Source organism: Impatiens glandulifera, unplaced genomic scaffold (genome assembly GCF_907164915.1).
Source record: "Impatiens glandulifera unplaced genomic scaffold, dImpGla2.1, whole genome shotgun sequence".
NCBI lineage: Eukaryota > Viridiplantae > Streptophyta > Magnoliopsida > Ericales > Balsaminaceae > Impatiens > Impatiens glandulifera.
Genome location: NW_025919740.1, coordinates 25,604 through 38,299, shown reverse-complemented (window position 1 = coordinate 38,299; position 12,696 = coordinate 25,604). Strand labels below are relative to the sequence as shown.

The following is a 12,696-nucleotide window of genomic DNA, read 5'->3' as shown; positions in this document are numbered from 1 at the left end:
TACAAAGAATCAATTCTTATCAACAAATCTTACATGGAAATGACTACACACTATAAAGTTAATCACGTTTTTTAATAGACCTTACATGGAAATGACTACACACTACAAAGAATCAATTCTTATCAACAAATCTTACATGGAAATGACTACACACTATAAAGTTAATCAGGTTTTTTATAGACCTTACATGAAAATGACTACACACTATAAAGTTAATAACATTTTTTAACACACCTTACATGGAAATGACTACACACTACAAAGAATCAATTTCTTATCAACAAATCTTACATGGAAATGACTACACACTATAAAGTTAATCACGTTTTTTAACACACCTTGCATGAATGACTACACACTATAAAGTTAATCACATTTTTTAACACACCTTACATGAATGACTACACACTATTGCAATTACACTACTATAAATACATAACATATTATCATGATATTATTAAGTCACTTATAACTTATAACATATATTTTCTTATCCAAAACTTCAATTATCTCAAATGAATTTCAACGTTGGCGATTCATCTTCTTCGGATGATGAGGATACTATGATGATCATAAACGATCATTGTAAAAAGCAAGAATTTTTATATCGTGCTATGACTAATAACAACATGATCATTCAACAACTTCTTGAGCAATAAAACCACAAAATATTATATGGTGGTTCAGTTCATGGACATATTATTATCAATCGTGATCGGGAGGCTGCTGATCGTAGGTTATACAATGATCGTAGGTTATACAATGATACCATGTTTCGTCGGAGATATCGAATGTCTCGCTCATTATTCCTTCGGATTGTTGATATAGTCAAAGATCATGATCGCTACTTTCAACAATGATCGGACAACATAGGCAGACTTGGATGATCTCCAAAATACAAAAAATAAAATCAGTGTTTCGTATGTTGGCATATGGTGTTCCAGCAGATGCCACAGATGAGTATATTAAAATTGGAGAGTCTACTACAATTGAAAGCATGAAAAGATTTTGTCGAGTTGTGGTTGAGATATTTGGCGAACGTTATCTTAGAAGGCCAACAACAAATGCTATTTCCAGACTTCTCTATATTGGCAAGACACGTGGATTTCCTGGAATGTTAGGAAGTTTAGATTGCATGCATTGGAAATGGAAAAATTGTCCTACCGCGTGGGCTGGACAATATGCAGGCCGTAGTGGAAAGCCTACGATCATTCTTGAAGCTGTAGCCGATTATGATCTTTGGATATGGCATGCATATTTTGGTTTACCAAGCACCAACAACGATATAAACGTGTTAGAGTCATCTCATCTATTCTCAAATCTAACTCAAGGTATTTCTCCTTCAGCTCATTATGTAATCCAAGGAAAAGAATATAACATGGGTTATTATTTAGCTGATAGCATATATCCAAAATGGTCTACCATTGTGCAAACAATTCATGAGCCACGTGGTCCGAAGAAAAAATATTGTGCAATGAAACAGGAAACATGTAGAAAAGACATTGAACGTGCATTCGGAGTTCTTCAATCATGTTTTGCCATTGTAGCAGGACCGATACGATATTGGAGAAAAGAAGTATTGCATGATATAATGACTACATGTATAATTTTGCTATTGAAATTGAAATGGAAATGCTTTCGTCGGAGGTCGAAATGGTGATAAATAAAAACATTCGATTTCAAGATTTCATATCTCGGTATGAAAATATAAGAAATAAAGAAGCCCATATCGAACTTCGTAATGCATTAATTGATCATTTGTGGGAAGAATACACCAATTTTGAGAATTGATAAATTGTCTATTTTATGTGTGGAAAGTATGTTTTAATAAGGTTTGTTTTGTTGTATTTTTTTTGTTTGTGAAATGTAATTTGTGTTTATTTAATAATGTTTAATTTGTTTTATGCAGTTGTATAAATAATTGATTTATAATTATAATTTAAAAGTAATTAATAAGCTGTTGTAAAATTATGGGTTCAATTTGTAATTTTAGATAAATATATAGATTATATTGAAAAAATTAAAAATTATTATAAAAAGGAATATTATGAGAATATTCTTTTGAGTTTTAGTTTGGGTTTTTGGGTTAGAGATGAATTACTGTTTAATGGGATGTTTGCTGCATTTTGAGTTTGAGAAAAGGTATTTGGGTTGGAGATGGCCTAATGAACAATCAAGAACTTAAATGTATAGAAAGTAAAATGAATCAAAAACTTGTAGTATAATTGTGAATGAGAACTTATAAAAGATGGACTATTAACAACTTTTTGATGGACTCAAATTGAGTTTAGAACACTTTCTTGAAAAATTCCAAAAAATTTGAAAGCATAGATCTTGGACGTCAATGGATAAATATTTTACTTACGACTTTTCTATCTGATTCTTGCTCTAAATTTTCTTTAATTGATTTCTTACTAATACTAGACTAATCCCTTAGGCCAATTCTTGTTTAAATTCTCTAATTTTCGAATTCCCCAAATTTCCCCCTTTTTCCTCTTCTCCTAAATTGAATTTCTCAAGATTTAATCGAGCTTATAGAGGATTCATGGATGCTCCCCACTAACTCTCGAGTATGTCACTTTTTATGGGGAGCGTTTTGGTGAAGTATTTTAAAAGTTAGTCATTTAAAAATTTCAAAGTCCTTCGACCTTTATCTCATGCTCACGGACGCATCGAAAGAAAAAGATCTTCAGACGCTGGTTGATTCAAACGAGGGATGTTTGTAGGTGTGCGTTCCATTGATGCTTTAGGAATGTTGTCAGACATCGACAATCTGTTATCTTCCACATATCTTCCGTTAATCTTGTTGTTTATGCCTTCTACCTTACGCACCTATATTCATTCTTTTGCGGCTGGGTTCGCCTAGGGCCGAGCCCTTTCACCAGTTTTAGTGGCCCCTTTGGCTGACGACCATATTCTATCAATGTATTTGATAATGAATACTCAATATCCTTTTGGTTAGCGACCATACTCTATCAATGTATTTAAAGAGTACATGATATCCCAATAATCGTTCATTGGCTAACCATCATACTTTATAATGTATCTAATGACAAATACTTGAAGTCTCAATGGTCCCCTTTGGTTGACCATATTCTATCGTTGTATCTGATAACGAATACTCGATGTTATAATGGTTCATTTTTCTTGGAGAAAATACTCTATTGATGTATTTAAAGATTACATGATGTCCTAATAATTTTTTTTTTTTGCTAACGATCAAACATTATCATGTATCTAACGAAAAATACTGATGTCTAAATGATCACTTTCAACTGGAAACCAAACTCCATCGATGTATTTGATGGTAGGGGTGACCAAACCTACGGATCGGATACGATCCGGTATTTCGGATCGGATATCCGCTTTTATTTTTTTCAAAAATTGCGATCCGTATCCGATCCGGTATCCGACCACTATCCGATCCGAAAATACCGGATCGAATCGGATCGGCCAGCCGGATACCCGCTGATCCGATTTTTTTTCATATTTTAATTTTTTTTATATGCTAGAAAATTGAAATTGTTCTATTAAGGATTTCAATTATGAATAATGACGATTTGAGAACATATCTAAAGGGAAATGGAAAGAAAAACAAATGAAAGAGACATATTTTTGTTTGGGTTTGTAAAGGAAAATGAGAGAAAACATAAAAAAGAGGGAGATTTTGTATTTTTGTTTGGGTTTGTAAAGAAAAGAAAGAAAGAAAGAGATAGATTTTTGTTTGGTTTGTAATTGTATAATAATATTTTTATTTGGGTTTGTAAAAAGAAAAATGAAGGAAAATATAGGAAGAGAGAGATTTTTGTTTGAGTTTGTATTTATTAATTATATTTTTGTTTGAGTTTATTTATTTAATAAATTTTAAAAATGACCGGATCGGATTCGGATATCCGAAATCTTTTTTGCCCGATCCGTATCCGATCCGGAAATCCGGTAAAAATATCGGATTGGATCGATATCCGAATCCGATCCATCGGATACGGATTTTTTCGGATCGGATCGGCCGGATCAACGTATCGGATCTTTCGGATCGGATATTTTGGCCACCCCTATTTGATGGCAAATAGTCGATGTACCAATAGTCTCTTTTGGTTGGCGAGACTCTATCTATTTAAAGAATACATGATGTCCCAATAATCTTTTTTTGGCTAATGATCATACTTTATCATGTATATGAGGATAAATACTCGATGTCTTAATGGTCCCTTTTGGATGGAGACCATACTCTATAATTGTATGTGATGCAAATACTCGATGTCCCGATCGTCATTTCTGGCTGGTGACCATACTATATCAATGTATTTATAAAATACATGATTTTTTAGTAATTGTTTTTTGATTCACTAGTAAAAAAAGGGCAAATAGCTAGCAAACGTGGCGATGGGTATTTAGCACAATCGCTACTAGATCATGTAATGGCGATTGGAATGAATTCAATCGCAACGACTCATATATTGGCGATTGGTTTAAAATCCAATCGCGACGATTGGTTTAAAATCCAATCGCAGTTTCCTATTATATTGACGATTGGTTTAAAATTCAATCGCGGTTTCCTATCATATTGGTGATTGGTTTAAAATCCAATCGCGGTTTCCTATCATATCGGCGATTGGAGCGGTTTCCTATTAAATATTCTTATTCCTTTCTTCTTCCCAACTTTTTTCTTCTCCGACTTCTTCATCTTTCTCTCTGCCCGCGCATTCTGTTTATATCATCTTCTTCTTCCGAAATGAGTATCAGTAGATCGAGATCTGTCCTTAAACAGATCAAGTCGTTGCTCGTACCTCAAAGAACGATTTCACCTTCTCCACTCTCATCCATTCTTAGGCAATCCACGCTAGCCTCCTCCGTCCGCAATTTCCGCACTAGTCGCGATCTTTCTTAGAGGTAAAACCTGCATTCATTCTTGCTAATTAAATCTTATTTTAGTTATTTGAATTGATTTTCTGCTGATGGAGGATAGGTATGAAATATCTCCTCCTATCAACTGGGGAGTCCGTATAGTTCCTGAGAAGAAGGCATTTGTAGTGGAGGAAAATATGTCAAGACGCTAACTTCTGGAATTCACGTCCTTATTCCTTTCGTTGACCGAATTGCTTATGTGCATTCCTTGAAGGAGGAAGCAATTACAATTCCAAACCAGTCAGCTATCATCAAGGACAATGTTAATATCTTAATTGATGGTGTTTTGTATGTTAAGGTAGAGTTCCTTCCTTATTTCCTTATTTTAATTCATTATCACATCATTTTGTCTAGTCAGTTGGTTAATGCAGTGAGTCTCTGTTTATCTATCTTGTTTTGTTATAGATTGTCGATCCATGTCTGGCATCATATGGTGTTGAGAATCCTGTCTATGCTGTTATTTAGCTTGAACAGACAACAATGCGTAGTGAGCTTGGTAAGATCACGCTTGACAAAACGTTTGAGGAAAGAGACACTTTGAACGAGAAAATAGTGGTGAGATTTCACTTGTAGATAGATTATACCTGCCTTCACTAGTGTTCTTATCTCGGTTTGTATTATCAGAAAGGTAGTATACTACAATAGTATGAATGAAATCCTTGTTTATTTAAATTTATTCATGTGAAAACAACATTGTATTCTTTTTTTACTTTCAGATTATTGAGTGTTTGCACCATCAATATGCTATATCAGTGCTCTTTTTATTTCTCCTTTCATGTTGATTATCTTGGTTTTCAAATAATTCATTGTAAATAGAATGCATACCATGGATGAGGTACCAATAATGAGTGAAGTATCCGGAGCAGTCTGAAAAGGAAGGTATAATGATATTTGCGAAATAAAAATTATCTTCTAAAGAATAGAGTAATAATCTATACTTGTTGCTTTTATTACAAGGTTCACTTGTATACGAGATAGTAGTCAAAGTTTGAACTCCAAATAATTTTGCATTAGGAGTAAGCAACTATTTGAAGTAGATTTTGTGATAAGTGTTGGGTTTTGCAACAGCAAAACTATGGATCTTCTTAGAAATCAAAACCTGTAGCAAATCAGATTCCAAATCGTCTATGACGATAAACAGATTACCAAGAACTGAAATAGCACAAAGCAATAAACGACAACACAATATACGTGGTTCGGTCAAAATCGACCTACGTCCACGAGAGGGATAAGTTTCACTAAATCAAACAAATGTCAATAGTAGAAACTTACATGCCCTGCTCTCAAATGAAAGAAGTGATTACACTAGGAATGATTGGACTACTCCACAATCAAAAGCTCCCCCAATCTCTCACTCTGGATCAGCCAAAGAACAAGAAGAAGAAGGAAACCAGAGAACCCTAGATCTGTAATTCACTCTCTCTCTATTTGCTCTGTTATGAGAAAAATACCCAAAAAAAGTATTTATACTCTAACCCGTTTTCTAAAAAGAAAACCCTGACCCGTTTACCCGGAATTTAAAAAACCCGCCCGTAATGGCAAGGAACACCAACAATTCTCCCCCTTCCGAGCTATGGGAGAATGTTGCTATAAACATTCATCATCGTGACGCTTCTGCCAGAACCATTCCGGCTTTGGCACAACATATCTCATGCTTTCCTCTTGGCAAGCCCTTTGTCATCATATCTGACCCGTTCTCATCTGTGTGCACTTTCTCCAAGTATAACTCCTTCTTCTCGAGCACTTCACGGATCCAATGGTACCTTCTTTGGATGTGTTTTGAACGTGAATGAAAACTTGGATTCTTGCTCACATGTATAGCACTCTATGAGTCACTAAACACCACAAACCTGTCTTGTGCAATGCCAATTTCTTTCAACAATTCTTTCATCCATCTCATTTCTTTACAACATTCAGTAATGACAATATATTCAGCTTCTGTAGTAGACAAAGCAACACATTTCTGTAGACGAGACTGCCATGATACAGCTCCTCCTCCAAAAGTAAACAAATACCCTGAAGTTGATCTCATTGTGTCAATATCACCACTCATATCTAAATCAGAAAACCCTTCAATATGTGACTTTCCAATACCATAACACAAAGCGTATTTGGAGGTCCCTCGAAGATATCTCATTAGCCACTTAACCGCTTCTCAGTGTGTCTTACCAGGATTTGAAAGAAAACGACTAAGTACTCCAACCGCATGAGCTATATCCGGTCTTGTACAGACCATTGCATACATCAACCTGCCTATTGCTGAAGCATATGGGACACTGCACATTTCTTGTCTTTCCTCTTCATCCTTGGGAGACATTGTCTTGTTTATTTTCAAGTGTGTAGCCAATGGACAAACAACTGGCTTTGCCTTGTCCATACAGAATTGTTTTAGAATCTTCTCAATATATCTCTCTTGAGATAACCATAGCATTTTCTTCACCCGATCACGAATGACCTGCATTCCAAGAATTTGTCTTGCTTGACCCAAGTCTTTCATCTCAAAAGACTTAGCCAAATCCTTTTTCAACTTGGCAATCTTGAGCTTGTCTCTCCCAACAATCAGCATGTCATCAACATATAGGAGAAGTATAATAAAATCATTAGAAGCAAACTTTTGCACAAAGACACAGTGATCTGTAGACGTCTTCATGTACCCATGGATGGTCATGAACGACTCAAACTTAAGATACCACTGCCTTGGTGCTTGCTTCAAACCGTACAGACTTTTGACAAGTTTGCACACCTTGCTTTCCTCACCTTTCTTATTATAACCTTCAGGTTGCTCCATATAAACATCTTCATCCAAATCACCATGGAGAAATGCAGTCTTGACATCAAGTTGTTCAACCTCAAGATCCATACAAGCAGCTAGACTTAACACCACCCGGATAGAAGTCATCTTCACTACCGGTGAGAAAATCTCATCATAATCGATTCCATGCCTCTGGCCAAAACCTTTGACAACCAACCTAGCCTTGTATCTTGTCTTGCCATCATCACCTTCTTGCTTGATCTTGTACACCCATTTATTTTGTAATACTTTTCTGTTCTCTGGTCTTTCAACTAGATCATATGTGCCATTTTTTAGCAATGACTTCATCTCTTCATCCATGGCAGCTAGCCATTCTTTCTTATGAGCATCCTCAAGAGCCTCCTTATAGCATATAGGCTCCCCACAATAAGTTAGAAGAACATACTCTGTAGCAGGATATTTAGAACTTGGTCTTTTCTCCCTAGTAGACCTCCGAAGTACCTCTGTTTGTTGATTCTGTTGATTTCCATCTTCTTGTTGAACTTCAAAATCAACCTCAACATTATCACCAAGATCAGTTTCAGTATTAGTATCATTTCCATGGCCTACAGCTTGACCCTGAGGAACATCATCATCACTATCTGAGTCTGAAGCTACATGTGGCCTTGTCTCCTCAACATCATGAGACAACTCAAGACCAGAAAGGTCACGTATGTATGCATCAAGCTTTTCACCATCTTCAAAATTCTCAATAGTCTGATCTTCAAGAAATACCACATCTCGGCTTCTCAAAACCTTCTTATCAACTGGGTCATAACACCTGTATCCCCACTTTTCATCACCATATCCCAAAAATATGCATTGTCTGGTTTTTGCATCTAGCTTAGACCTCTCATCTTTTGGAACATGCACAAAAACTCTGTAACCAAAAACACGTAAATAATCATAATTAACATCTTTACCTGACTAGACGCTTTCTGCACACTTATTATTCAATGGCTTGGAGGGAGAACGGTTGATCACATACACTGCAGTGCTCATGGCTTCAGCCCAAAAATGCTTAGCCAACTTGGCATGGGAGAGCATACTCCTCATCCGTTCCAATATTGTTCTGTTCATCCTCTCTGCCACACCATTTTGTTGTGGAGTCTTGGGCACAGTCTATTCATGTCGAATACCCTGCTTTTTGCAATAATCATCAAATGAGCCTATGTACTCTCCCCCATTATCTGACCGCACCTTCATCAGTTTTCTTCCTGTCTCTCTTTCAACCAGCTTGTGAAAGACTTCAAACCTTGCTGCAACCTCATCCTTGGACTTTATAGCATAAGCCCAAACCTTCCTAGATGCATCGTCTATGAAAGTTACAAAATAGGAAGCACCGCCTATGGATTTAATCTTCATAGGACCACAAACATCTGTATGGACCAATTCAAGGACATTCTTTTTCAGTTCAACTTTTGACTTACTGAAGGAGACTCTGTTCTGTTTACCCTTCAAGCAATGCTCACAATTTTCAAGATGAGCATCCTTGAGATTCAGCAACTCATTCCTCTTGATCAAAACATTCAGCCCTTTTTCACTAATGTGACCTAATCTCTTGTGCCACAACTCAGAGGATGACTCCATTAAAACAGAATATGCCGCATCATAGACAATTTTCAAATTTGTCTTGTATAAGGAACAACATTTCTTACCTCGTGCAATAACCAATGAACCCTTGCTTAGCTTCCATGCTCCACCATTGAAAACATTATGGTAGCCTCCATCATCAAGCATACCTGCTGAAATCAAATTCATTCTTAAATCAGGAACATGTCTTACATCTCTCAATGTCAGGAAACAACCCATGTTTGTCTCGATTTTAACATCACCAAGACCAACTATCTTGGATACACCACTGTTACCCATGCGAACCTCACCATAATCACCAGCTTTGTAGGACTGAAAGTAATCTTTGTGTGGAGTTATATGGAATGAGGCACCTGTGTCAACAATCCATGCTGTTTCATTTGAAGATGTGCTAAGACAGGAGTCTTGACAGTTAGAAGCATATGTCAGTTCAACATATAAAACATAAGAAGATGTATCTGCACTCTGTTCTTTCTTTTCTCTGGGCTTCACTGTACCCTTCGCTTTATCATTTTTAAATTTCTAGCACTCATTTTTCCAGTGACCCATTTTGCCACAGTAATGACAAGCACCATCCTTCTTTGGAGCTCTAGACTTGCTTCTAGACTTTCCCCTGCTCGAACCACTTCTATTATCTTTTGATCTTCCTCTATCAGCCATCAACATATCAGACTTAGAGGGTTTATCCCCCTTTCGATTCTCCTCATCAATTAAGGAACTGGTGATAAATGCCATGTTGACTTTACCATTTGGTGCTGAGTTGCTGAGAGTGATAATAAGTGTCTCCCAACTTGCAGGCAAAGATCCAAGGACTAAAAGTGCTTGCACCTCATCATCAAAGTTTATCTTCATACTACTCAGCTGATTCAAAATATTTTGAAATTCATTCAAGTGCTCAGCAATTGATTTATTATCAATGTACTTCAGATTCACCAGCCTTCGTACCAGTGCTGCTTTATTCCCTGCTGACCTCCCAGCATAGAGAGCTTCAAGTTTGCTCCACACACCATACGCTGTAGTCTCATTCTCAACATGGTGCACAACATTTACACCAACCCAGGAACGAATAAAGCTGCAGGCCTTTCTATCTATCTTTTTCCAATCAACCTCTTTTGTAGTCTCAGGTCTAACACCCTCATTTTCAATTGCTTCATTCAAATCATCTGAAACTAACAGATCACTGATCATCAGTTTCCATTGCCTGTAGTTTGTACCATTCAGACTCACCATATCAGGTCTAGATTTCCTCATTATTACTGCCTTAACAACTGACAAAAACACCAGCAAAGAAACCAGTTGATCTCTTCTATGAATTTCGCTAAATAACTAGTAGAGCACTCTGCTCCAATGTTAAAACAGATAACCAATTAATACTGCTCTGATACCACTGTTGGGTTTTGCAACAGCAAAACTATGGATCTTCTTAGAAATCAAAACCTGTAGCAAATCAGATTCCAAATCGTCTATGACGATAAACAGATTACCAAGAACTGAAATAGCACAAAACAATAAACGACAACACAATATACGTGGTTCGGTCAAAATCGACCTACGTCCACGGGAGGGATAAGTTTCACTAAATCAAACAAATGTCAATAGTAGAAACTTACATGCCCTGCTCTCAAATGAAAGAAGTGATTACACTAGGAATGATTGGACTACTCCACAATCAAAAGCTCCCCCAATCTCTCACTCTGGATCAGACAAAGAACAAGAAGAAGAAGGAAACCAGAAAACCCTAGATCTGTAATTCACTCTCTCTCTATTTGCTCTGTTATGAGAAAAATACCCAAAAAAAGTATTTATACTCTAACCCGTTTTCTAAAAAGAAAACCCTGACCCGTTTACCCGGAATTTAAAAAACCCGCCCGTAATGGCAAGGAACACCAACAATAAGTGACTCCATATGAAAAGTTATGAGCAACTTGTTATGCAAATTTTCTCTAATATCGAGACTTGAAGCTTCATTGATGCCAATGGTTGGACTATGCATGATTTTGTTTGGAGATGTTGTTGCTGAATATGACAAGTATTTGACAAAGGTGATAGTTGCTTGACTTGCTTCTCACATCAGGTTGTCATCAATGAAACTGCGAAAGATTGGGGGCTAAAGTGTCTTCGTTACGAAATAAGTCAGTGTTGAACTAAACTGTTTTTTTTCTTCATAAATCTCAAAATCCTTTTGCAGCAAATGTTCATAAAAGATATGTTATCTTCATTATTTAGGGGATATATCTCCACCTAAGGGAGTAAGGGATGCTATGGAGATGCAAGCAGAAGCTGAGCGCAGAAAGAGAGCTCAAGTTCTTGAGTTAGAAGGCAACTTAACATTATTAGTTCCTCTTCACTCAATTGTGCTAAAATGTTGTTAATGGTGCTCATGTTTTCTATGCTAAATGGAAACTTATGCATGTACAACATAGTGAACTTTCAAACATGGAATTGACCATTCTTGTTAGTCTATTAGACAATTAATATACATATTTGACATCATATTATGTAGATAGGCATAATTATAAGATTTGATCCGTTTATTCCTTTACAGTATTAAATTGGATATGTGATAATGATGTAATAGTTACAGTTGGGAACTTGGGATATGCATCACAATATTATAATTGCAGATTCTAATTTCCGATGATAAATAAAATATTAGCATGTGTAACTTTGATGTTTAGGCCTTGTTTGATGAAGGGTTATCAAATAATCCCTTATACCATCATCATTCAAATCATCAACTAAAATACCAAATTACCTTAACTTTATTTTTTATAAAATATAACAGTCATATGACCATTGGAAGGGAAGGACTCTCCAAAAAATCTTTTAGTGCATTTGTTGGTGTGATGAGTTTATTAATCTAATTTTGCTCAAAGTATTTTTATTCCATTTATTGACTCATTTTCTCCATATGCATCCATCTTCTTTTTTCAGGATTTAGACAGTCGAATATCAATATATGCTTAGCTCAACCCGCTGGTAAGACCTTAGCCGAGTATGTTGTTGATAACCCAACAACAGTCTAGTTTGTTGGTCCTCTTTTTGCTTCTTTGACTGGACTTGTCTTCAAGGAAGGTAATTCTATTTTGCTTCCATATTTGACACCTGCTATTCGAAAATGGCTATTAGTTCTCTAGTGTATTTTTCTGTTTCAACTAACGCTGATTAACTTACTGGGATTAGATTGGCAACACTATAACTACATTTCAATTGAATACTCAATTCTTACATAGAGGTGGGCAAATAGACTGTCATGAATATGATCCAAAAACAATCTCATGTCAAAGGAATAAAAAAAATACTTCTAGTTTTAACTCTGGCAATTTTTCATTGGGATCGTCATTGAGTTTCCAAATAGGCTCTCTGCCATGGACTTATAGTTTTAGGTACACATTGTCCATTTGATG

At 36.1% G+C, this 12,696-nt stretch overlaps 1 pseudogene; it reads left to right on the top strand.

The window, feature by feature from the left end:
* The first annotated feature begins 922 nt into the window (after positions 1-922).
* On the top strand, positions 923-12,315 carry LOC124918412 (annotated as a pseudogene).
* Positions 12,316-12,696: the final 381 nt, after the last annotated feature.